Raw genomic sequence first — 26,234 nt, forward strand, 5'->3', positions numbered from 1 at the left:
TTATGAATATTTCCTTCCTAACTCATTTTATTGACATTATTAATATTTTCTTTATCAAAGCAGTTGTTTTTAATTGTAGTGAATAATACAAAGTACGCTGGTCAAAGTTCAGCCCAAGCTACTATAAATGGTTGAGATAGTCAAGGAAGAGCTCTTTGCTTTGTGAACTTCACGCACTTGGTTTAAGCCCAGGTTTTGTTAGAGCAGGAGCTGATCATGAAGACTGTGCAAGGTTTATGTGTCCTTTTCATGCTTAACCTGTGTTTCCTCGACTCTGGAAGGACTGGGAAAGTACTTGTATGGCCCATGGATTTTAGTCATTGGATTAATTTGAAAGTCATTCTGGAAGAACTCCATCTTCGTGGGCACGAAATAACCATCCTGGTACCTTCACCCAGCCTTATGATGGATCATACCAAGATTCCCTTTAATGTAGAGGTCCTTCAACTTTCAGTAACTAAAGAAGTTCTCATGGAAGAGTTCAACACTGATCTCTATTCAGTTATTTTTGAACTGCCAAGACTTTCATGGTGGGACATGCTAACAAAACTGGCAGAAATGAACGAGAGATTTTTCAGGACACTCAAAAGAGTATGTGACAGTGCTATCACAAATAAGGAGTTACTCAGCAGGCTACAGGCAGCTAAGTTTGATATCTGCATTTCTGATCCTTTAAGTTTTTGTGGGGAGTTGTTGGCTGAGCTTCTCAATATTCCATTTATATACTCTTTTCGGTTTTCTGAGGGGAATGTCATTGAAAGACTGTGTGGTGGACTTCCCACCCCTTCTTCATATGTTCCTGGCAGCACAACAGGACTGACAGACAACATGACTTTTGTACAGAGGCTGGAGAACTGGTTATTTTACACAATGAATGATATGATGTTTTTATATTTTCTTTTTCCAGAATGGGATGACTATTATAGCAAGGTTTTAGGTAAGAAAATCTGCTTGCAATACGGATTCTTATTTCACATGTAAAATGTAAATATTTATCTGAGTGTATACAAACTTTAAAAAGGCAGTTTTAAGTGAGGACCCAAATTCCTGTGGGTCTTGGAGTAGCGAAATTGTGACTAAGCAGTGTCTTTAGTTGTTGCAAGTGGAAAAAATATGATTCTTTTGTTTGTTTGTTTTAGATGATTTAATACTTACAACATATCACAGAAGGAATATTCTTTATGTTTATACATAAATCCTACTTGCTGCTACTAATTTTTTTGAGTATCTGGAAAACCCCCATCTAACAGTGTGCTTTATTTCCAACACCTTGGACTTTTTCTCTCCCGTTTACTTCTCTTATACACTCTGTTTTCTTTCTGATTAACTTGCTATTTCTTAGGCTTTCTGTTTGCATCCTATCTAGGCTTAGTTTCACGTTTGCAGGGCTTGTCATATGGTGAGCACAAAACTAGAAAATAAATATATCTTGGTTTCATCTGCTCTTTTCTCCCAAAGAGGAAAAAAATGGAAGATATTTCTGTGAATGACCTTGTTTCCAGATTTTTTAACTTATCTCACTCTTTTGTTGTTCTGGCTCTACTCAAACATGCAACAAATATGAACTAATGAGCTTTAACCTCAAGTGTAATGTGTCTCATTATTTCAGCAAGTCTGTTTACTCTTTCCTTTTGCATAATTGGGTATTTTATTTAAAAAAATTGTTCATATAGTTGTGTTAAGAATGATGCTGCATAAGATATTATTTATCTTTGAGGAAGCAGTACCCTGATTACATTATTTAGAGGGGTTTTTTGAGATATAATTGACATAAAACATTACATTAATTTCAGGTGTACAACATAGTGATTTAATATTTGCATATATTGTGAAACGATCACTGCAATAAGTCTAGTTAACGTGCATCAACCAGAGTTACAATATTTTTTTCTTGAGATGAGGACTTTTAAGATCAACTTTCTTAGCCACTTTCAAGTAGTGACCATGCTGTACATTACATCCCCAGGACTTCCCTATTTTAGAAATGAAAGTTTGTATCTTTTGAACAACTTCATCTTGTGCTAAGACTCCAACCCCTACATCTGACAACCACCAATCTCTTCTCTGTATCTATCAGTTTGGGTGGTTTATATTGTTTTTTTTTAGACTCCACACACAAGTGATATCAAACAGTAATTGTCTTTCTGTTTCTTACTTACTGCACTTAACATAATTCCATCAAGGTTCACCCATATTGAGGTAAAAGGCAGGATTTCCTTTTGGCTCATGGCAGAATAACACACACACACACACTCACATATATATAAGGTATTAGAGGTATATATATAATATCTTATATAAATAATATATTAGATAATGTAATACTATATTATATATAGAATATTTATATTATATATATATAAAACCACATTTTCTTTATCTATTCATCCATCAGTGTACACTTAAGTTGTTTCCTTATCATAGTTATTCTCTTTTCTTTGGATATATACCCAGAAATGGAATCACTGGATCATATGGTAGTTCTTTGTTTAATTATATGCAGAAGCTCCATACTGTTTTCCACAGTGGTTGCACCAATTTACATTCCCACCGACACTGCATAAGGGTTTCTTTATCTTCTCATTCTTCTCATCATTTGTTATCTTTTGTCTTTTTGATGATAGTCATCCTAACAGGTGTGAGGTGATATCTCATTGTGGTTTTGGTTTGCTTTTTGCTGACGATTAGTAATTTCAGAATCTTTTCATGTACTTGCTGGTCATTTGAATATCTTCTTTGGATAAATATCTATTCAGATCTTTTTCTCATCTTTCATTTGGATTATTTTTTTATTTGCTGTTTAGTTGTATGAGTTTCTTATATTTTGGATATTAAATACTTATCAGATATGTGGTTTGCAAATATTTTCTCCCATTTCCTAGGTTGTCTTTTCATTTTGTTGATCGTTTGTTTTGGTATGCAGAACCTTTATAGTTTGATGTAGTCCCATTTGTTGATTTTTAATTTTTCTTTCTTCTGCTTTATGCAACATATCCAAATAATTATTGTCAAGAGTGACATCAAGAAGGCTTTTCCCTATATTTACTTCTAGGTGTTGTATAGTTTCAAGTCTTACATTTGAGTCTTTAATCATTTTGAATTAATTTTTGTGAGTGGAATAAGATTGGGTCTAGTTTCATTCTTTTGCATCTGATATCCAATTTTCCCAGCACTATTTACTGAAGAGATTATTTTTTTCCATTGAGTATTCTTGGTTTACTTGTGAATTATTAGTTAACTGTATATACATGCATTTATTTGGGGGCTCTGGATTCTGTTCCATTGGACTGTGTCTGTTTTTATGCCAGTATCATATGGTTTCGATTACTATATCTTTATAACATAGCTGAAATCAGGAAGTGTGATTCCTTCAGCTTTATTATTCTTTCTCAATCTGGCTCTGGCAATTCAGAGTCTTTTGTGGTTTCTTATGAATTTTAGGATTATTTTCCTTGTTACTATTTAACAAAGTATCTCTAATACCTTATCATTACTAAAGTTTAAGTGTATTCTTAAAAAATATTAAAGAGCCAGCCCTGATTGCCTAGTGGTTAAAGCTCAGTGCACTGTGCTTTGCTGGCCCAGGCTCTGTTCCTGGCTTGGAACCACACCACTTATCTGGCAGGAGCCATGTTACGTTGGTGGCTCACAAAGAAGAACTAGCAGGTCTTGCAACTAGAACATACCACTGTCTACTGGGGCTTTAGGGAGGAAAAAAAAGAGGAAGACTGTGAACGGATGTTAGTTCAGGGCGAATCCTTCCCAGAAAGAAAACAAATACATCAAATTTTCCTTTATACTTGTGATCTCTTAAAAGAAGCAACATCCTTTTTCCTTTTTCCTGGTATCTGTTCTAAATTTTTTATGAGAAACTATTTCCTCACCAACTCACAAAATCTATGAGTGTTTGTAATGAAGTATGCTGCCTACCAAGATCCCAGATGTTAAGGGAGGCATATGGCCTATTGAAGGCCAAAACATTGCATTGAGACTTTTTCTGGATTTTCTGTGACAGAAGCAGGTACTTATTTCTTCTAGACTTGACCCTAAAAAAAAATGTGGGCAGAAATTCTTGCACCCATCACTTATGCATGGTCAGAGTTCAAGCAGCAAAGGAAAAACTGAGAAAAGATAACTTAGAATTTCATCTTGGAGACATTTTCTGAATCAAGGATTAGGCTGTGGCTCTTCTACCACTGGATCTAAATTGTTTATTTACTTCTGTTTCCAGCAGTTTCATAGTCACTTTGGGAACCTCTTACATAGTGAAGCATTAATGATAGGATATGACTCTGTCTCTGAGTCTTTCCTCACTCTTAGGACCCTATAAATATTCTTTCTAAGAATATATCAATAATCTAGGACAAAGGAAGTCTTGATAAACAGAAGGAAAACATTTATTTTAACTCTCATAAGTTTAAAAATGCTTTTAGCTATAGATTATCATTTGGCTATTGAGAATTTAGGATCTTCATTTTATAATGTGTTCTAGTATATTTTCCAAATTTTTAAAAATATAACTCACAACTCTTATAGAATTAGTAAGAGAAACATACTATAGATAAATTCAAATCATCCAGGAGGGAATCATTAAGATCGCAAATCTGGTTCAAAAAATATTTGGAGAAACTATTTATAAACACTTTGGGGATAAAACAGTAATGTTAAGATAATACTGCTAGGTTAGACACAATACTGGTTAATGTCTTACAGGGCCATAAAATTATCGTTTTGGGTGTGATCTTTTCTACCAGACAGAAATATTCAAGTTAACACTTAATGTCATTGTATTTAGACTCAAAAGTCCATCGTAAATCAGTAATAAATAACAAAGTAAAACATAGGCACATTCTCCTAAAGAATTAAGTAATCCTTCATTCGTTATTCCACTATAACCCAGTATGCTATCAAAAGAGCGTGCTGTAGTTTCTTTTGATTTCCAAATTTGGAACATTTTCTTGTAACCTCTATGAAAATCCATTGTTCTTCACTCTTCTTGTGCTCTATTGTCTTCATTTCAATAAGATGCAATAAGCACACTAGATTATTATCTAAGGAGGAGAGATTTAACAGGAAAAAGATATTATCTTTTTATGAAAGAGAGTGAATCAACCATATGACTCTGTAATTTTACTCCTAGGTATATATCAAAGATAAGTGAAAATATATGTACATGTATACTCATAGGAGCATTATTCATAGTAGCCAAAAAATGGAAGCAACCCAAATGTTCACTAACTGATGTATGGCTAAACAAAATGAAGTATATCCATACAAAGAAATATTATTCAGAAATAAAAAGTAATGAAGTACTAGGGCAGGCCCAGGAGCATAGAAGTTAAGCTCAGCCATGCTGCTTCAGCTGCCTGGAGTTCACTGGATCTGATCCTGGATGTAGACCATCACTCTGCCTATCGTGCCGTGCTATAGCAGGCATCCCACATATAAAATGCAGGAAGATGGGCACAGATGTCAGCTCAGGGCCAATCTTCCTCAGCAAAAAGAGAAGGACCAGTGGAGGATAGGATAGGAGTAGCTCAGGACTAATCTTCCTCAAAAGAAAAGAACAAAACAGTAACACAGTGCTGATATTTACTACAACATGGATGAACTTTAAAAATCTTAGACTAAGTGAAAGAAGGTAGCACATAAGACCATATAGTGTATGATTTCATTTATATGAAATGAAATAAGATTATTTTGGAATAGGCAAATAGCAAAAGAAAGTAGATTACTGCTTTTCAGGTGCTGGGAAAAGGGAGAAATAGAGAATGACTGTCAATGGATATGGGATTTCTTCTGGGAGTAATGAAAATATTCTAAAATTAAATAGTAGTGATGGCTACATAGCTTTGCAAACATACTAAAAATTACTCAACTGTGTATTTAAAAGGAAGACGTGTGTGGTATATAAATTATATCTTAATAAAAATTCCATAAAAATGAAGAGGTAGTGAAGCATCACGCAAAGAGAACAAGATTATACTCATCGCTGGCACCAATAAGACACCAAAATGGGATATGTTCTGCATATAAAACTGGGAATTGCATACCATTGTAATTCCCTGATTCAAACTCATAAAGTATTGATATTTGCTTGTGATGTCTTATACAGATAAAATGTGCTGGTCCGTTCAAAATCCCTCATATATTCTGATCAAAACCTCAGTGCATTTAGGGGGCCACCTGGTGGTGCGGCGCTTAAGTTCGCACGTTCCACTTCTGCAGCCCCGGGTTCACCACTTGTGATCCCGGATGAGGACATGGCACATGCTGTGGCAGGCGTCCCACATAAAATAGAGGACGATGGGCATGGACTTTAGCTAAGGGTGAGTCTTCCTCAGCAAAAAGAGGAGGATTGGCAGCAGATGTTAGCTCAGGGCTAATTTTCCTTAAAAAAAACCAAAACAACACAAACTTTAGTGCATTTAGGACATCAAGGAGAATATGCAAAAAGCCGTAATATAAAAAACCATGTAGTAGTTATATTTCCTTATTTCGGGAATACTGAATGGATATTTCGAATGACACCAAACCTCTGGATAAGCTTTCATGTACCATAGTAACTAAATGGAATTTTAAAAAGAGGCTCTGTCTCCAAACTACAGGAAAAAGATTTAATTCAGAGTCACTAATTTGAGTTCTCTTTCTGTTAATGTTTAATGGCTGCCTCTTCAGTTGAAAGGTACCCATTTTGTACTGTGTGCCAACTAAAAGTGTCAGAATAGCAAATATTTTGCCCCCAGATTGTTATGCAATGCTATATCTTCACCAAAGAGGACAAAGTCTTGTGAAACAGGAACTTTCATTTTGCATAGCAAAGTAGATAATCACCTTTTAAAAATTTATTAAAAGATTTCCATTCCTGGTAGGATGTAATTAATTATGGAAGCACACTTGAAAACATTAGAAAAAGATGGGAAAATTACAAAGGTCATTTTTCAAAGATATCAAAAGTCTTTCGGAGGAACAAGGGTGAGATAAATTGGAATTCCAGAAGTGGAGGAGACACTGCCATTGTGAGCTGAGGATCACTGCCTGAGATCCCTGTTCCTGCTGGGAGCATTTGCCAAATCTGAGCAGGGACTAGGGCTCAGGCTTAGCACAAGCAGAGAGACTGTATTGTCTGCAGGCTTTTGCCTTGTTCTAGACTGAAATCCTTGTTTGGTTATTCATAATCTCACTATGGTATAGTCTTGGTTGAGGGAAGGCCAGTTGATTTCACATGTGTTACATAGGACTAAAATTGGTTCTTTAAGAATTTTCTTAGAAAATTGGATAGTAAAATATTTTCCACTTACTCTATCTTTGCTTTTCCCCTATCATCCTTCATTTTTCTTCAGGAAAACCCACCACGTTATGTGAGATTATGGGGAAAGCTGAAATGTGGTTGATTCAAACTTCCTGGGAATTTGAATTTCCTTACCCTTATTGACCTCACTTTGAATTTGTTGGAGGACTACACTGCAAGCCTGCAAAGCCCCTCCCTAAGGTAATTAAATGTCCTCATGTTTGCTTCCTCAAGTATTTGTCTTTTGGAATGATTTCTGGTTTCTTATTTATAATATTTAGCCATCAAAGTGAAAACTTGAACACAGGAATTAATGGTCATTATCCTCTTAGACTATCATACTGCCATAGGTAACTTGTAACATTATCATGACAATAATTAGTGATATTCATCAAGTATGCCACATATTTGATAGGAATGAAATCCCTAGCCCTGAGTTAGTGGAATCATAAAGTATTCTCTGGGCAACGACTATGAACTAAAGTGTCATGGAGCACTTCCAGGCTCAACACTTAATTGTCAAGTCCAGAGACTCCAGAATTCTCTTTTCCTTTGTTATGTCAACAGGTTGTGTTCCAAATATTGGCTACTCTGCCAATCTTAATTCTCGATTAAAGAATATATGTAGGAAGTGCTGCTTAATAGATGGTATTATGGCATAAAAAAGAAATAAACTGTTCTTTTAATCGACTGAGATTATATAGATGCATGTTATTTAGCATCTCCTCATCATAGAAATGAACAATAGTGAGGAAATTATAATAATTTGAGAATCCATCAAATAGAGATATGACCGTCTATCCAAAAATTTTTGGCAGAAGTTTAGTAATGATGAACTATTTGATTTGAATAGAGGAGAGTAATTAGATTAGAGAGAGAATGGGGAGATAGGTTAAGAAAAACCAAATGGGTAATACTGAGTATTCTTTGCTTCAAATTTAAGGGCAATGAAGGATCAATGCACGATTTTTAATCAGTAATGTGATATAGCTTACCCTGTCATAAATATTGGCTATTGAATTTTTTGGAATGGACCAAGGTTTAAAGCAGGGAAATGAGGTAATACAGTTGCAACAGTTACTGCATGAGATTACAGAGATACAAAGTATAGGATGTTAGTGATTATGAGCAGAAGTGCAGAGATTTGAAAGGCATTTACAAAGAAAGTCAATAGCATTTTTGACTGGCTGGAGGTGGATGTTAAGAAAGAGACTTCAAGAGTGAATGCTTTGCTGTATGTTTCTTTGTATGTCTTTCCTTTATTGTTTTTTTGCATGGGCATTTAAATTTTGACAAGTTAAATAATACTGGAAATCCATTCTATATTGTTCTAAACCATTGCTTCTGCTCAGAAATAGTCACTTAAATATTCTGGGCCTTCTTCACATTATTTCATACTTTTGGATGAAAGATCTATACACTGCAAAGATTCAATTCTAAAAACATAGAAGTCACCAATTGGGACAGTGTTAGACTTACTTATATGCATATTTAATATATTTTAATAATTCAAATATATTTGGAACCCTCCTATTGCATTATTATTGATCCAATAGCACCCTTATATGTATTTGTACATTTATGCATTTATTTGTTTCACCAACAGTGTCTCATGAAGCATCTATCTGATGTTTTTCGTATGACCTTTAAGAATACTCAGAAAGGGTCAGAATTGTATAGTATTTACCATGGAATCTTATTTCCCCTGTCTCCTCCTGCCAAACCACAGTAGGGCCTTGGGGACACTACAAAAACACAATCACAATCTTTATTCAAATAATGCACAGGTTTTTGTGCTCATGAAAAAATTGATTCCTGAGTCTATGATGGCAGTAAAGATTCTCTAATATGGTAAATTGTTTCATGACATTTAAGTTTTTGAATAATTCATGTTAAATTTTGGTATCAGAATAATTCAGGATTTTCAGTAATATTCCTAATTATAAAAATCTGATTAAGAACACTAAATCTACATGTTACATACAACCTCAAGAGGCAAAGTGAGTGTGCAAAGTAACCCATAGTGAGGGTGACAGTTAAAGTAATCATCAGGTTTGAGGCTTTAATAGACAGAAACATGATGGGAGAACCTGGTAAAACTTGAATCTTTCCACAAACAATAACCACATTTGTGTGCTGTGTTGGAGTTAGTGTACGTACAATGGAAAAATGACTAATAAGTGGGAGCCCTTTTGTTAACTGTATTTGTGCCTTACTCTCTATGCAGTAAATTAGTCTGGATCATTTTTTTAGACTCAACTGTCCATAGCTTCTGCTTCCTTTGAGTCAAAACCCTACAGATAACCAGGCAGCTGTGTCAGAGTAATATCAATTTAAACATGAAAGAAGAAAACAGTATGCAAGGCCTGTCTTTGGAACAGGTTCTTTTCTTTTTAAACTTTTAATCTCATCTACAGAAGAAGTAGGGAAAGAGCCACACTAACCCATGTCTATGTGTTCTTATCACGCTCAATAAAGTAATCTCCTAGTAAATGTGACCCAATCAGGGTTCTGAAGTAAGACTGAAACAGACCTTAATCTCTTCCTTCTAAGGAAGAAATAGGAAAAGGTTGGGAAGAAGAGGGAAAAATTCCCCTCCCACTAAAGCATGATAAAAAATGTCAATTTAATTTTGAATGCTAAAACATATGTTTGTGGAAATATGGAATTTATGTATTGTTTTCATTTGCTTTGTTTGAACCTCAGGTCCTCAGAATGTGTTAATCGTAATCTCAACTCACCCCATTCCGTAATCAGCGCGTATCCTCTTCTCTTCCATTACTCGACAACCAGTAGACACCTAGTCAAGTGTGCATAATATTTGTGCTCTCATTCCAATTTACAGAAACATCTGGATCTTTGAACAACAGATAGCATTGATTTGAGTTTAATTATGTAAATGGAGTTATGCTATAGCTCAAGTTTTCTTTCTTTTATTACTTTATTTTTTAATATGTGTCCAAGTTTCTATTTCTAAATATATTTCATTTATTCTGATGGTTGCAGAGAATTTTGCTGTATGTATTTACCATATTTTGTGTGTTTATTTCATAAAGGACAATTAGTTGTCTCCAGCTCTATCCTGCAACAAAGAATATTGTGAAGAAAAATTTGAAACGTATTTCTTTATGGACGTTTACATAAATTTGTGTTATATATCCAATAGTGGGATTGTAGGGTCATGGGGTACATGCATGCTTTATTTCATTGTGCACTTAATCTTACTGAAAATCTGTACAAATGTATAGTTTCATCAGGAACGCTTAAATGGTCCCATCTTCCACATTGTATCTAGCCCTCAATAGTATTCTATTTTCTAATATGTGTCAGTTTAATAAAGGTAAAGTGGTATCATATTGGTATATTTTATTGGTAATCTCAATTAACAGCAAAGTTGAACATCTTTTCAGAAACTTACCAGTTATTCTCATTTTCTCCCTGTTAAAGTTACATACTTGGTATATTTTTCTTTTGGATAACCTCCTTTTATTTTTTTGTCAAGCAATACAAATTTTTTCCATAATCTAGAATATCTGGGTATTAATCCTTATTTTAGCCATTGCAAATATCTTCATTTATGAATTCGTATATCTGTTAACATTATCCCTTATTTCCTTCTTTCAGGGATACATAAAGTACTAAATTTGATGCAATCAATTCCATCCTTTTCTACCTTATGGTTTGTAATTTTCAAAGTCTCATTTAAAATATTTTCTCATTTCTATGATTATAAAGCTCCTCTTTTATATTTTATTTGAAAAGTTATAATATTTTACTTTAATACGGATTCTTTTAATCCATTTAAATTTTATACTAATGTATAATATGAGGTAAGGATTCACTTTTCTCTTTTGTCTAGGTAGTGAATATATTTTTATAGCACCACCTAATAGTAAATAATCTACTCAGTGTGAATTTTTCTTTCCGATTGTATCAATGACTTGTGATATTGCCTTTATATATAGCAGGCTTTTACATACTCATTCTTCTTTTTCTGGTCTCACTGTTTTGTTGTGTTGTTCACTTTGTCTGTTAGGAGGTTAGTTGCACTCATTTTGTATTATTTATTATTATCTGGTTTAAGAAGCTCCCAATATTTCCTTTTCTTTTTCAAAAAGTTAATTAATTATTTATAAAAAGAGTGTTCTATATAAATTTAAAAATATTTGTCAATTTCTCAAGAAAACTATATCATAATGGAAAATTAATTTTAAAAGATTGATAGCTTTTACATATTGAGTCACTCCATCTACAACCACAATGTGATGGTTAATTTTATGTGTCAACTTGTCTTGGCTTGTACCCAGATATTTAGTCAAAAATTTCTGGATGTTCCTCCAAAGTTGTTTTTGGATGGGATTAACATTCAAATAGTGGACTTTGAGTAAAGCAAATTGCTTTCCATTATGTGCGTGAGCCTCACTCAGTTAGATGAAAGCATGAATAAAACAAAAGACTTACTTCTCCCAAGTAAAAGCAAAGTCTGACAGCAGAAGGCCTTCACACTTGAACAACATTGGCTCTTCTCAGGATCTCCAGCCTGATGGCCTACCATGCAGATTTTGGAATTGTCAGGCTCCATAATCTCATGAGCCCTTTCCTTAAAATAAATCTGTCTCTACAGACAGATAGATAGATAGATTGATTGATTGATATAGATACATAGATACAGATACACATCTTATTCATTGTGTTTCTCTGGAGAACACTAATACACACAATACATCTATCTATTAGGGTCTTTTTCTATCTCATTTACTAGAATTTGAAACTTCTTTCAATGAAAGCACATGTGTTACTACTCTTAAACAGTTTATATTTTCAATTACTACAGTGAAAGATGATTCATTTTAAAAGTTCAGGTTGGATATTGCTGTTGTGAAGAAATATTTTTTGTGTAATGATTATGAATATGACCAACTGTTATTTATAATGATTTGGTTATTGGTTATCTTTGTTTCCCCAATATTGTCATTTACATGTTTATAAAATTTATGTCTTCTCCTTTAGATCCTCACACATTTTTTTCTTGTCTTATTTTGTTCTTTTAGTTTGATTAGTACTTAATCATAGGGTCAGAAGATTTCTTTTTACTTCAACATGATTAAATATGCTATTTTTATTTTGAATGAAAAGCTGTACATTTCCATATTACTGTTCTCTCCAGAGCATGCATTACAGGTGTTTCTATATTACTTATTTGGTGAAAAGTTGTAAGGCTACCTCATTCCTAGATGTGTTTGGGGAAGCTTATATAAAGTATGAGTGGAACCAAAATAAAAGAAAATTTAAAAAACAGTAAAGCAAAGTAAATAAACCATTAGCATGTCATTATGCTGACTGACACAGCATAAAAGTTAAGGACAATCTTCACGTTATCCAAGACTAAATATGATTTGAAGAACCAGAGCTATCTGTCTTAGAGTGCCACTCAAATCTTCTCCATTTGGAGCATTGTGGAGAGGATGTTGGAAGGCAGTAGAGAGTATTAGATATGGTCATTGGCTTTACAATCTACAAGCTTAATTTAGAAATTTGGTTCTGCCACCTAATGCTGTCTAGCCTTGAACAAAGTACTTAATCTCTCTGAGACAGCTTTCTCATCTGCATATGTATACATATCTCTTCCGATCATCATATACTTAAGCTAAATGAGACCTGTAAAGAGCTGAGCACCTTGCAGAAGATAACAAGTAATCAAAAATTTGTTAAAACAAACACACACACAAACACACCTCAGAAATGTTTAGAACAATCTGGATGGAAACCTTCAATTTAAATCATTTTAATTTGCCTAATAACCAGTGATTTCAGGTCATATTTCATACTGTAAAATGGTTTATGTATGAAAAGTCAGAACTGTTTTAATAATTCAGACACATTGAGAAAAGTGTGTGACTGTTTTATTCTTCAAACTCTGGACTTTCATATTACAAAGACTGTTTTCTTTACAGGAGTTAGAAGAGTTTGTCCAGAGTTCAGGCAAAGATGGAGTTGTGGTATCTACTCTGGGGTCAATGATCCAAAATCTCACAGAAGAAAAGTCTAACATGATTGCATCAGCCCTAGCCCAGATTCCACAGAAGGTCAGATAATCTTATTCTTTGAAGGGTAGCTATTTTAAAATCCATGAAAGTCTCCTTGAAAGTGTACTTTACAAATGTAGAAAAAGCTATTGGTACTGTTATTGTCAATTTAACTGAGCCTTTAAGAAATATTGAATGTTAGAAGAGATTAGTTAAAAAAAATTGACTGCTCTCTTGCTTTAAAACTGGCATTACTTTCAGGCAAGCATTTTGCAGTATTTACTTTAAATAACGAACTAAAACTAAATCATTCACTGGTCTTAAACAATCTGTCAACTTTATGGGTAGGTTTTAAGGCTTCCGTGTAAGCTAATCCTGTTTTGTGGTGTTTCTTTGTTTTTTAAATCTGAGGCATGCATATCAGGTACAACTAACATAAAGGAAAAGATATTCAAAAACACGACCTCAATTCACAATGTCCCTTGGGACCATATTTCCTTATAATTTATGGTTTTGGATCAGACCCAGGTTGCACCTGGAGCTGACAGCTACGATTCCTGGAGTACTTCTAAATAATGATTCTTCTATTTAAACAGTTAAAATTGTTAGTAATATAGTAAAAGATTTGTGCAGTTCACTCTATGATGTTACTACAAAATGTGATGCTATTTATTAACATCATTCTAAATTATAATTGAGTAACGTTGTTTTTATACTGCCAGGAATATTTTTCCTCTCTAGCTTTAGATAAAATAGACAAATAAAAGTCATATTAAGTTCTAAATGATCACAACAATACTTGTATTTATAACCAAATTTCTTTGAAAAGTCGTTTGTGGCAGCAGTATGCATTTAAATATTTAATCTAAAATGATCATCCTAAAAATATTGATTTTTATATTCCATTAAAATAAAATGCTTAACGGTGACATCAGGATGGTGTAGAAAGCACCAAGGATATGCGTTTTAACCTAAAACAATTGTGCTGGCAGAAACTCTCTGAAGTCACTATACTGGAACTCTGAAGTCCATCAGAGCACTCACAACTTCCAGGGTAAAGCTCGGCTGGTACACAGCGATTAATTAAAATTGGTCAATTTCAATCTTTAGCAGAGCAGCAGCTTCAAATCCTCCATCTTCCAGACCCCTGTCAGGTAAAATGCCTGTATTCCCGGTACAACTCTGTACAGCCAGAGTTGGCAATAATGACCATATCCTCCAGACATTGGGCTTCTGTATTCCAATTCTTAACTGCTGGCTTAATCACCAAGGTAGAGGAATGAAATTTGGCCACGGTTGTTTCAACTCTCACTAGAAAGAGCAAGTTTCAGGAGATTTGAAGGAGCAATACTTTTTTTTTTTTTTCATTTATCCATTTTCTCCACTTGGGAGAAATAGTCCACTTTAAAGCATCTGCACATAAAGTTGAATTTAGAAAGCCATGTGCACATCTAGAGAGAGATACAGAGAGGCTCAGAAAAGATTTGAGAACAGTTAAAGTCTCATGTCAGCTTGATTCTTGCAAAGAGACACCCTTCAACAACCGAAAAAAAGAAAAACCACAAGGAAAGAAGAGAATCTGATTTTCAGGGTTAATACATTATGCGAATCAAATGTCCAGGTCTCTACAAAAATCACAGGGCAAACAAAGATAGATGTAAGCATGGCTCACTCAAAGGGTCAAAATAAATTGAGAGAAAGCATCCCTGAGGAATCTTAGAGGTTGGAATTACTAGAAAAAACTTTAGAACAATTATCTAAGGATGATCAAAGAACTAAAAGAAGATACTAATAAAGAGAAGACACAATGAAAGAACAAAATGAAAATATCAAAGAGACAGAAATTATAAAAAGAACAAAAACAAATCTGGAGCTGAGGATTACCATAGCTGAGATGAAAAGTTCATCTCAGTGACTGAAAAGCAGATATGAACAGGTGGAAGAAAGAACTGGCAAACTTGAAGAAAGGATGATTGACATTATTGAGTCAGAGGCACAGAAAGAAAAATAATTGAAGAAAAGTGAACAAAGCCTAAGAGACTTGTGAGACATCATTAAGCAGAGAAAAACATATACTGTGGGAGCCCCAGAAAGAAAAAAAAGGGGCAAAATAATATTTGAAGTAATAATGGCTGCAACTTTCCCAAATTTCAAGGGAGAAATGAATCTATAAATCCAAGAAGATTAACAAACTTTAAGTAAGATAAACTACCTCAACAAGACACATTATAATCAAGCTGTGGAATAGCAAAGACAATAAGAGAATCTTGAAAACAACAAGAGAGAAGCCATTCATCACATACATGATCAATAAGATGATCAGCCAATTTCTCATGAGAAAACTTGGAGACCAGACGGCAGTTGGTTGATATTCTCAATGTGGTGAAACTGAAAATTCTCAACTGAAGATCTTATATCATGCAAGAATGTCCTCAAAAATGAAGTATAAATTAAAACATTCCCAGGTAAACAACAGTTGGGGAGATCATTACCACTAGACCTGCCTTGCAAAAAATAAAAAAGGGAGTCTTTCAGGTTGAAATAAAAGGCTGCTAGACTGTAACACAAAACATAAGAACTAAAGATCTATAGTAAAGGTAACTACAAAGGTAATTATAAAAGGTACGATTACTGCACTTTTGAATATAACTCCACTTTTTTGTTGCTATTTCTTTTTGGGGTTTGTTCTTTTTTTTTTTTTTTTTTTGAGGAAGATTAACCCTGAGATAACTACTGCCAATCCTCCTCTTTTTGCTGAGGAAGACAGGCCATGAGCTAACATCCATACCCATCTTCCTCTACTTTATACATGGGACGCCTACCACAGCATGGCTTTTGCCAAGCGGTGCCATGTCCACACCTGGGGTCCAAACCGGTGAAACCCAGGCCGCCGAGAAGCAGAATGTGCAAACTTAACTACTGTTCCACCGGGCCAGACGCTAACACCACGTTTTTACATTCTCACTGACTGAAAAGAGAAAGGTATGAAAAACCATTATTAATTGACATTATTAGGAAAACAATGTATAAATACGTAATTTGTGACATCATTAACAGAAGGAGGGATGGCGATAAAAGGAGTAGAGTTTTTGTATGCTACTGAAGTTAAGAACCAGAGAGTCAAAGAATAAATCACAAGGACGATTAAAAAAACTTTAAAATCAATGCAAGTGGAACAGACTGAAACTGATGAGATGCAGTGAAAGTAGTTCTCAGAGGGCAATTTATAGCTGTAAACGCCTACACTGGAAAAGAAGAAAGATATGAAATCAATAGCCTAATTTATATCTTAAAGAATTAGAAAAAGAAGCCAAAATAAACCCAAAGCAAGCAGAAAGAAGGAAATAATGAAGACTAGAGAAAAGACAAATAAAACACACAACAGAAAAACAATAGAGAAAATTAGTGAAACCAAAAGTTAGTTCTTGGAAAAGATCAACAAAATTATCAAACCTTTAACCAGAGTGGCAAAGAGAAAAAAGCAGATGTGAATGACTAAAATCAGTAGAACATGGAGAGAACACTGCTGACTTTACAGAGATAAAAAGGATTATAAGAAGGATATTATGAACAATTGTACTCCAAACAGTTAGACAACCTAGAGAAATAGGTACATTCCTTGAAACGCATAAGTTTTTTAATCTGATTGGAGAAGAAATAGAACACATCAACAGACTTATAACAAAATAAGGGATTGAATTACTAATAAAAATCTCTCAACAAGGAAATGTCCTGAATCAGATGGTTTCACTGGTAAATTATATTAAACATTTAAAGAAGAATTAAAGAATTAAACTAACCCTTTTCAAAGTCCTCCAAAAATTTGTAGAAGAGGGAACACTTCCTAAATTTTTCTGTGAGGACCCTTTACCCAGATACAGATGCCAGATGAGGACTTCACAAGAAAATAAAATTACAGTACAAGGTCCCTTGTAAATATAGATGTAAAAAAACCTAAAAAATGTATTAGCACATCAAATCCAAGAGAATACTGAAAGAAGTATTCACCATAATAAAATGCAATTTATCCCAGGAATTCAAGAGTAGGTCAACATGTGAAATTAGTGTAACATATTACATTAATAGAATGAAGTAAAAACAATGATCATTTCCACTTACACACAAAAGCAACATTTGACAAAATCCAATATTCATTCTTGATAAGACTAGAAATAGAGCGAAAATTCCTCAATATGCTAAATGATATTTTTTAAAACCCACAGCTAACATCTTACTCTGTAGTGGAAACTAAAAGCTTTCCTCCTAATGTAAGGAAAGACACAAGGATGTCTGCTTTTACTGTTGCTATTTAGCATTGGACCAGAAGTTATAGCTCAGGATATTACACAAGAAAAGAAATAAAAGGCATCCAAACTGGAAAAGAAAAGGTAAAACTTTTTCTATTTGCAGATATCAGAATTCTATATCCAGAAAATCACCAAGAATCTGCAAAAAGCTACCAGAACCAGTAACCAAATTCAACAAAGTTGCAGGATACAGGATCCACATGCAAAAATCAGTTGTGCATATATGCACCATCAATGAACAATCTGAACATGAAATTAAGAAAGCAATTCCATTTAAAAGAACAACTAAATGAATTAAATGCTTAAGAATAAATCTAAACAAGAAGGTGAAATGTTTGTATGCTGAAAACTACAAAACAACATTACTTCATGGAATTAAAAAAGGCCTACATAAATGAAAAGCCATCACATGTTCATGGATAGGAATACTTAACATGGGTAAGATGTCAACACTGAACAAAGAAATCTACAGACTCAATACAATGCCTATGAAAATTACAACAGAATTTTTGTAGAAATGGAAAATATAATCCTCCACATCATATGGAACTGCAAGAGCCACAAATAGAGAAAAAATAATCTTGAAAAAGAATAAATTAGATGACTCACACTTTCTATCTTTGAAATTTACTATGAAACTACAATAAGTTATACAGTGTAGTGCTGGCATATAAACAGATATATAAACCAATTGAATACAAGATAGAGTCAGAAATCAACCCTCACATATATAGTCAGTTGATTTTCAGCAAAGGTTTAAGACCCTTCAATGGAGAAAGAACAGTCTCTTCAAAATAGTGCTGGTTAAATCTTGATAGCCACATGCAAAAGAATGAAATTGGACCCTTAGTTTATTCTAGATACATAAATTAACTCAAAATGAACCAAAGACCTAAACTGTAGAGGTAAAACTATGAAACTGTCAAAAGAAAGTATTGGAGAAAAATCTTTCTCACATTGAGTTTGGCTATTATTTCACAGATAATGACACCAAAAGCACAGGCAAGAAAAGAAACAGCAGATAAACTGGACTTCAACTACTTGAGAGAACTTCTGTGCGTCAAAAGATCCTATTAACATAGCAAAACACAGTGTCTACTGATTGTTAAAAATATTTGCAAATCATGTGTCTGATAAGGGATTAATGTCCACAATACATAAATAACTCCTATAACTCAACAACAACAAAAACCCTGTTAAAAAATGAGAATGAACTTGAATAGACATATGTTCATAGAAGATATACAAATGGTCAAGAAGTGCATAAAGAGAGACTCAACATCATTAATCATTAGGGAAATACAAATCAAAAGCACGATGAGATACCACTCCACACTCATTAGGATGATTATTTTCAAAAAATGGAAAATAACAAGTGTGAGTAGGATGTGGAGAAATTGCAACTGTTGGGCATTGCTGGTAGGAGTGAAAAATGATGCAGGCACTGTGGAAAACAGTTTTGCAGTTCCTTAAAACGTGAGAACATAGAACTACCTTATGATGCAATAACTCCAATTTTAGCTATATACAAAAGAATTGAAAGCATAAACTTGAATAAGTTTTTGTACACAATAATCATAAGAACATCATTCACGATAACCAAATGAATGGATAAACAAAATGTAGTATGTGCACACAATGCAATATTATTAAGTCTTAAAAAGGAAGGAAATTCGAATACATCGTAATATGGATGAACCATCAGGACACAATGCTGGGTCAAATAAACCAGTCAGAACAAGAAAAATACTGTATGATTTCACTTTTATGAGGTACCTGGAGTAATCACATTCTTAGAGACAGAAAGTAAAATAGATGTCATCAGGGACTGGAGCGTAGGGCAAGAGGGAGTTACTGTTTAATTAGGCAGTGTTTAAGTGTGGGATGATGAAAACTGTGGAGGTGTAGATAGTGGTGATAGTTACACAACATTGTGGATATAATTAATGCCACCAAATTGTATACTTGCAAGAGATTAAAATAACAAATATCATTATGCATATTTTTCCATAATAAAAAAAGACAATGCTTGCTTCTAGTTACTGCCAAATAAGTAAGAAAAGTTCAAAACACTAACAAATTCTTAAAGTGAATTTAAGTAACATCCTTCCCTTTGCTTCATAAAACTCCATTTAAAACTTCCCTTTACCAGAATGGCCTAGTAATACCAATATATAATTATTTCAGATACAGATTGTTTTGTTTTTCTCATCTGCCAAGTGAGAAATGTCCTATTGATGGCAGCCTATCTGTTAGGACTATTGCAAGCATTTGAAGGCTAGCTCCAGTTTCAAAGGTTTAAAAACACCAATTACTTATTTACTTAGGGCCTCAGTTTGCTCACCTTTTACATGGAAGCATTGAACTAGATTGATTCTAAGAACTGAATAATGTGACTCTGAAAATCTAATAAAGGAATTTATCATAACAGGTTCTCTGGACATACACAGGAAAGAAACCAGATACATTAGGACCCAATACACAGCTATATGACTGGATTCCACAGAATGATCTTCTTGGTAAGATCAAAGAGAAGCAAAACTAAACAAAGTTGAATGAGGATTTAATCTGAATGATTACTCAACAATGGATATATACAACAAATTTGTATTCAAAACCAGCAAAAAAAAAAAAACCCCACTTCATGTCTTCTTTACATTTTTTTCTGAAGTTTCTTAAAGAAACAATTTTCCATGATACTTGCTAAGGACTGTAAGGCACACTTTGTTGAAGACCATCACTGAAGTGGACTTTTGCAGTGAGTCAGAGAGACTGGACTCAGCTCTGAGAACAAAAAGGAAAAGTAGGGATTTTATAGCCAAGGAACAGAGTAGCAGGGCAGATGGGAAGGGGAGGAGGTGTCACTGGATGGAAAATTACACTTGGGAAACCTCAAGGGCATGGGGAGACCCTGGCTAAACTGACCTACCCAGATTCTTGCTGAAGGCAGGTCAGGGTGATCAGACATCACCTATGGTGTGCTGATGGATAAGGAAACTGATCAGATATAAATGGTGACCAGATATTGAGGCTGGGAGAGTCTTACTAAACTGACTTAGCTGGATTCTTGCTAAAATTAGACAAGGCAGAGACAACATACAGAAGCCCAAAATTCAGGGTCTAGTTGTAAGAAAGTTCAGAAGAGCCTGACTAGAGTTTGGTCAAGGAGAGTCTTTGTCAGGTTTCAACATGAATATGGAAGTTATAATTCTCCCATTTATGACACAATCTCTCCATCCTCAGAATCAGAGTCAGCACACCTTTAAATCAGGGTCTCATTAACTTTGACATAGAATATTGCAGTATCTCCTGAGTCTCTGTATCCATTTTCAACAACCTCTCTTCTCTCTTTCGCACTATAACTATTTGAAAATAAAATTCTGGTAATTCTAGTCATCATTTCTAATATTGTAAATGTCTCCATATTACTATAAAGTCAAGTGCAAAATTCCATTATCTTAAACAGAGTACTTCGTGAACTCGCCCTATCTTTCTAGCCTGTTAGTACAACGTTCTCCCATTGAAACCCTGCACATCCTGCTTCCCCTTCCCCATCCACACAAGAGTTTCATTTCTTCAATCTTTCCATTGTTTTTGTTAATGTATTCCTTACCCCCAGAAATTGTCGACCTGACAACTATTCTCCATCATTTAGACTCCACCGAAACCTTCTCACAGGTATATGGAATGGATTAATTGCTGGCATAACTAATTGCTGCTTTCTTTACAGTTTATAGGACTTTATATATGACCTCATAGCACAGAATTGTATAGAAGATGTTGCCTAATTGAATCAATGTTTGTACACCTACCATGATTTTCTGTTTCTGAAACTATCTCAAATTAGAATAATGGTATATTTTTTCCTGTTAGGTCATCCCCAAACCAGAGCTTTTATCACTCACTGTGGAACAAATGGAATCTATGAAGCTATTTACCACGGAGTACCAATGGTGGGAATTCCCGTATTCAGTGATCAGTTTGGCAATATTGCTCGTGTGAAGGCCAAAGGGGCAGCTGTTGAAGTAGACTTGCATGCAATGACCACTTCCGATCTGCTTAATGCTTTGAAGGCAGTTATTAACAACCTGTCGTGAGTATAGAATATATTCTTTACTGAGAAGCATCTAGTGTTTTAAAAGAAATAAATTGTTTTATTCAACTTTAAATTGGTTACTTTTAAATAATCACCAGCACATAATTAATATAAAATACAATTATCTTATACCACTCAAATTCTGTGGTGGCATTTTGAATCACCTACAGTTAATGGGTAATAGATCAACTTCAAAGAAACACTAAATTAATGTAAATAAAATAAGCTTGCTAAAGAGATGCAAATCTTTATTTATTATTTACAATAACTACTGTTAATTTCTCACAAATTGCAGATATTACTGCTATAAAGAATTTAGGTAATATAACAAAAACATAGAGAAACAAAAATTAAAAATCACTTAACTCTCCTCCTGAAGCTCTAACTAATTACCAATAGAGAAGTATTACTTCAGATATTTTCTTTTGCTAATTTATAAAGGATAAATAAAAAGAGAAATTATTTTATAAAATTGCATCCTGCTAGTTTTTAACAAAAAAAATTCTATATTGCAATATTTTAATTTAGAACAAGAGAAAGGAAAGAGGGGTCACACCCAAGGTCAAGTGGTTAAGTTCACGCACACGGCTTCAGCAGCCCAGAGTTCACTGGTTTGGATCCTGGGCTTGGACCTACACACCACTCATCAAGCTATACTGCGGTGGCATCCCACGTAGATGAGCTAGAATCAATTAGAACTAGGATATGAAAGTAGCTTCTGGGGTTGGGGAGAAAAAGGAAAAAAAAGAGGAAGATTGGCAACAGATGTTAGCTCAGTGCTAATCTCCCTCCCTCCAAAAACAAATAAATTAAATAAATAAATAAATGAAAGCCTAAGAAAATAAAGTAAAATTGAGAGGTCCAAATGGCAACACAGAAGTCCCAGCTTTTCCATCTCCAGACAAAAATCAATAATTAGATAGTTATCCATGAACAAAATCAGCTTTGGGAGAGCTCAAGATTCTGCTCAACAAATTTTAGCAACACAGTGAAACAAAAACAGAACAATTGCTCAAGAACAGAAGGGCAAGAGCTTCTTTTTGCCAGCATCATCCCCTCCCGAAGCATTGCTCAGTGCCAGGAGGGAACTTCCCAACTAGAAATAGTTCTTCATCAGGAAAGGTGAAGATCGGGTTAAGTGATAATGTCCTTAAACCTTTTGGGGCACAGAAATGGAAAAGAACAATTCTAAATTTATATGGAGCCACGAAAGACCCCAAATAGCCAAAGCAGTCTCCTCAATAAATGATGCTGGGAAAACTGGATATCACGTGCAGGAGAATGAAACAGTACCACTATCTTACACCACTCACAAAAATTAACTGGAAATGGATTAATGACTTAAATGTAAGACCTGAAACCATAAAATTCATAGAAGAAAACCTAGAGGAAAGGTCCCTTTATATAAGTCTTGCCAATGATTTTTTGGATATGACATCAACAGCACAAGGAACAAAGGCAAAGATCAACAAGTGGAAGTACAACAAACTTAAAGGATTCTATATGCAAAAGAAAGGATCACCAAAATGGAAGGCAACTTATGGAATGGGAGAAAATATTTGCAAATTATATATCTGATAAGGCATTAATATCTAAAAAATATAAAAAACTCATATAACCCAATAGGAAAACAAAGAAAACCAAGTAGATAAAAAAATGAGGAGTATTGAATGGACATTTTTCCAAAGAAGACATACAAATGGCCAAGAGGTACATGAAAAGTGGCTCAACATCACTAATTATCAGGAAATGCAATCAAAACCACAATGAGATATCACCTCACACCTGACAGAATGGCTGTCATGAAAAGACAAGGTAGAAGAAGTGCTGGTGACGATGTGGAGAAAAGGGAACATACACTCACTTTTGCTGGGAATGTAAATTGGTACAGCCACTATGGAAGACAGTAAGGAGTTTCCTCAAACTATGAAAAATAGAATTACTGCATGATTCAGCAATCCCACTCCTTGTATACATCCAACTGAAATGAAAAAGGATATGGAAAAGTTATCTGCACTCCCATGTTCTTTGCAGCATTATTCACAATGGCCAAGATATGGATGCAACCTAAATGGCTGTGAATGGATGAATGGATAAAGCAGATGTTGTGTATGTATACAATGGAATATTATTCAACCATGGGAAAGAAGGGAATTCTGCCATTGGTGACAACATGGATGATCTTCAAGGCATTATGCTAAGTGACATGTCAGACAGAGAAAGGCGGATACTTTATGGAATCACTTATATGTGTAACCCAAAAAGCCAAACTAACAGAAACAGAGAGTAGACACTGGTGTTTACCAAGGCCCAGGGATTCAGAGGGTGGAGATATATAGGTTAAAGGGTACAAACTTACGTGTAAAGAATGAATATGTACCAGGGATCTTTGTAAAGCGTGGTAATTATAGTTAACAATACCATATTACATACTTGAGAGTGGCTAAGTGAGTAGATCCTAAATGTTCTCACCACAAAAAAAAAAAAAAAACACGGTAATTATATGATGTGATAGAGTTATTAGCTAATGCTAAAGTGGTGAACATATTGCAACGTATAAGTGTATGAAGATACAGGTCATACACCTTAAACTTATACATTGTTATATTTCAATTATATCTAAGTAAAGCTGAAAAATCCTTTCATTTTGATGTTTCTTGGTAATATTATTTAATTTCAAATAAACGTAACTGTGCTCATAAATAGACACATAATTTCTCAACAATAAATGATTACATTAATCATGTTGTTTTATTTGAAATAAATCCAGTAAATATATTCAGAGAGTGAAAGAAACCATAATCAAATTAAAAGAATGGCCAGGATTTGGATAAATATTCTTTAACACATTAAGCTCTAAAATTACATATAAACCTATGAACTAATATTGACAAGATTAGGAAAAATGTTTTTAAAATGTTTCCAATTTGGTCAATATATAATGACTGCTCACTCTAAAGTCACTTCTCAACCTCTCATGCTTGTCTCTTAAACCTCACATCTTAATTTTTGTTTGATGTATTATCATTACTTCATTGCTAAGGCTTACAACATATACATCTTGTCTATGCCCACAATTTCCACTATTGCTTAACCCTAGTTTGGTATTTATATGGAGTTAATAGTCTCATTCGTGTTTTACCTCAGTCTTTCTATTCCTGAGTTGTTTCGGTTTTCTTAATTTGTTCTCTAACAAATATTGTACTTTCATGTCTTAGAGCTTTTGTTGTTGTTTCTTTTTTTTCCTGACATATATCCATAGGAACTTATGCTTTAAATTCTTGCATTTTAAGGAAAGCCTGTCTTGTTGTTTTAAAAGCAAAGTGCAACAGGGCTTTGCATAATTTTTCTGATTCCCCATTCTCTTCCTCAGAACTTTCTACATGTTGTTCCAGTATTTTCTACAATTTAATGTTCTATATTCTCTTGAAATGATTATTGCACTTCAGTGTGGAAGAATTACCTCCTTCCTTCAACTCCTTCACAAATTCAAGGAAATCCTTCTTCTAGGTCAGCCATCCAAATCTTAAACCAAAACTCTGGCCTAGTCTTTTGTTCCTTGAGTGAAGTTAGAAGGATTTGTGTTCTCACTATTGCCATTGTCCCTTCTCAACACTGAAGCAGACTTCTGTAGTTTGAAGCAAAGATCTCAGCCTCTACTTACTCTCAGGCCCTACTTTTTGCCCATAGGGTCACATTAAGCTTTTTGGTTCAGTCTGAAATGTCAGAGGCAGGAGGGTCATAAACAAAAACCATTACCTGCTACTGTTGAAGACTAACTTTTTGTCAACACTTACACTCCAGACCAAACATGTAGAGGGAGAAGGGAGTCTCTTCATCATAGATCTGCCCCTCAGTGATCCTTCCTTTCACTGTCTTGTTCCTAAAACCACACTTAACAAATTAGATCAAAATTCTGTATTCTTAACAGACATAGTCTGCATTCTTATTTCGGAACTTTTCAAATCCTGTTTCCAATCAGAAATTATTTTCTCCCCTACCTCCCATTATTACTTAGACTTTGAAATATTGAATAATTCCAACTGATAGGTCACCATATCTAGAAGTTTCTCATGAGAAAATAAATTGTCATATGCATTCTAGGTTCTTGGTGCTATCATCAACGAGAAGTTTATTATATAGTTACATAGCAACTGTTAAGAACATAACATAATTAAGCATATCATGTTCTTCATGAATTTTTCAAGTTGCTATCTATGTATCCAATCTTTAGATATAAAGAGAATGCTATGAGGTTATCAAGAATTCACCATGATCAGCCTATGAAGCCCCTGGATCGAGCAGTCTTCTGGATTGAGTTTGTCATGCGCCACAAAGGAGCCAAACACCTGCGGCCAGCCTCCTACGATCTCACCTGGTACCAGTACCGTTCTTTGGATGTGATTGGGTTCCTGCTAGCCTGTGTGGCAATTATTATGTTTCTGGTCACAAAATGTTGCCTGTTCTGTTGCTGGAAGTTTGGGAAGACAGGAAAGAAGAAAAAGAGAGAATAA

General features: G+C 34.3%; 1 pseudogene; it reads left to right on the forward strand.

Moving 5' to 3' along the window:
* Window positions 1-216: 216 nt before the first annotated feature.
* Window positions 217-26,234, forward strand: LOC124237229 (UDP-glucuronosyltransferase 2C1-like; annotated as a pseudogene).

The sequence above is a fragment of the Equus quagga genome, chromosome 3 (genome assembly GCF_021613505.1).
Source record: "Equus quagga isolate Etosha38 chromosome 3, UCLA_HA_Equagga_1.0, whole genome shotgun sequence".
In the NCBI taxonomy this organism is placed as follows: Eukaryota; Metazoa; Chordata; class Mammalia; order Perissodactyla; family Equidae; genus Equus; species Equus quagga.